Here is a 2408-nt window from a genome sequence, read left to right as displayed (position 1 = left end):
GTCTCCCCCTTTCTCTCTGCCCCTCCCCTGATCACACTGTCTGTCTCAAAAAAATAAATGTTTAAAAATTTTTAAAAATAAACTAAAACAGTAAGCTTAAGGTGTATTTTTAAAATATGTAAAAACAGAAATTTTAAGTTTATTTTGAGAGAGAGAGTGTATGCGCATGCACGGGTGAGGGGCAGAGGGAGGAGAGAGAATCCCAAGCAGGCTCTGCACTGCCAGTGCAGAGCCAGAAGTGGGGCTCAAACCCCTTAACTGTGAGACCATGACTCCAGCTGAAAAGAAGCGTCAGATGCTTAATCAACTAAGCCACGCAGGAGCTCTAGAAATTCTAACCCTTTATGGACGTTTTATGCAATAGATGTGTTTGAGAATCTTTTTAGAATCTTTTGAGATTCGAATATCCAGAAAATTCAGTTGGTCTCATCCCTTTCCTGTTTAAAGACAACAATAAAAGAACAAAAATGGAATGTAGTTATTTGTAACCCCTTGGTGTAATATTCTAGAAATGCTATCTCAAAAAAACTTCAGAGTAGATTAAGAAATCTCAATGTCAATATCCTTTTTTTTCTCTCATCTTTGCTGTTTAAATTTATTGAATTATAAGATGCATACTAAGAGCACAAATCATAACTGTATAGCTTGATGAATTCTCACAAAGTGACCATATATTTCAAGTGCTATCAGCACACTTGTATCATTAACTTCTGAGGTGATAAATGGCAAGGATTGAAGTATTAAAACCATCAATAACCACCACAAAGAGGCAAAGTAGTAACCAGTTAAGTGTAACTAAATCAGGTGGGAGGCACACTTGAAAAAGGAAACAATTTTTGGCACACATTTTATACCACATAGGCATTCTGTATCATCAGAACATGAGAAAATACAATGGTCTCAGGCTAATAGGTTCCTGACTTGGGGATTCTTCTACTGTGTTTCCCCCCAGACCCCCCACCCCCATTCCTTGCAGTAGCTGATTTCAGCAGAAAAAAATACAAAACAAAAAATACAAAACTTCAGAATCAATTAGATTGCTTAGCAACACTTTTGTCTCCTTTAGTGAACTACAGCTGTGTCACAAATCGTGCCCTATGCGTTAACCTTAAATTTGAAAATCAACTTTTCAACGTTTTACATAAGGTTTCTTCTTTCCCTTGATTGGCAGGTCGTTTTGTTCACCTGAAATTAATATTGTTGTAGGACGTTTCCTAATTCCTTGTCTAGTCAAAGCTCCCAGAGGTTATTTAAGAGATGAGAGAATCACAAGGACTCTACCTTGTAAACACAACCCATTCTTAAATCTGGGTCCCGCAATTATTTGACTCTTGGATAGCAGACATATTACTGTATTCATCCAGGGAACCCTTAGATTTTTCATTCTATTTTCAGCGACTTCTTTGACCCACCAGTAACTTTCCCAGTTAACCAACAGCTGATATACATAAGTCGCTATTTGTTTTGTTCAGAATTTAGGAGCAATTTAGCCATGCGTGTTTAGCAGCCTTAAGGGAGGTTCTTACTGTCAAAGAATCCACAGAATGTGAGGCCCTCGTACCTCACAGAAGCAACATTGAGAGGCTGGCGAAATTCAGACATGTTCCTGAGAGCCACAAACGTCAGCTCAGATTTCTGGTAGCCTGGGCGCGCCCGCTCGGCTGCCGGTATAGCCAAAGGGCAGGGGGCTCCAGGGAAGAGGATCCTATTCAGGACGCCCGAGAGGAGCAAGGGGCGACCTTGACACTGCCACCCCCAACACGAACAGGAGTAAACACACCACATCCCATCACCAGGGCAACTCCGCAATCCAACACCGAGACTCAAAATTCCTTATCCCCAGCCACCGGACGCAGAAGACAGGAGCATCACGGCCCAGCAACAGGGACCGGAGGTGTACGAGACGCCCCTGTCCTTTAGGTGCCGAACACGACGGAGGAGACGCCCTCTCCGCGGCCTACGGCATCACCGCCCGCGACCCCAAAGCATCCAGACCTCCCCGCCGCACGTGGCGGCCGTGATTGTCCCGGAGCGGTATCCCTCCGCGCCCCCGCCTCAGCCTCCCCCTCCCTTCGCAGGACCCTTCGAGTCGGGGCGCAGCGGAAGGATCGCACGCACGAGCGCGCGCACGCCCGCCCCGCCGTGGCCGCGGAGAACTGAAAGGTGCGGCGGTGAGGAGCAGCAGCTGCTAACACCGTCGCCGCCGGCACTACCGCTCCGCAGCCTCCCGCCGCTGGTTAGACAGCCCCGCCGCTGCGGGCGGGCGGGCGGACAAGCAGGCCGGGCGCGCTCCGCGGCTTGTCCCTCACCGCTGTCCCCGCGTCCTCCCTCCGCAGCTCCTCGGGGAGGGGGGCGGTCGGTGCCTGCGCAGAGCCGCCTCCTCCCCGCCCCCGCCCCGCCTCCCCCCG

This window comes from Suricata suricatta, chromosome 5 (genome assembly GCF_006229205.1).
Source record: "Suricata suricatta isolate VVHF042 chromosome 5, meerkat_22Aug2017_6uvM2_HiC, whole genome shotgun sequence".
Classification (NCBI taxonomy): domain Eukaryota; kingdom Metazoa; phylum Chordata; class Mammalia; order Carnivora; family Herpestidae; genus Suricata; species Suricata suricatta.
The sequence above is the reverse complement of the archived record's forward strand: the minus strand, read 5'-3'. Positions refer to the sequence as shown.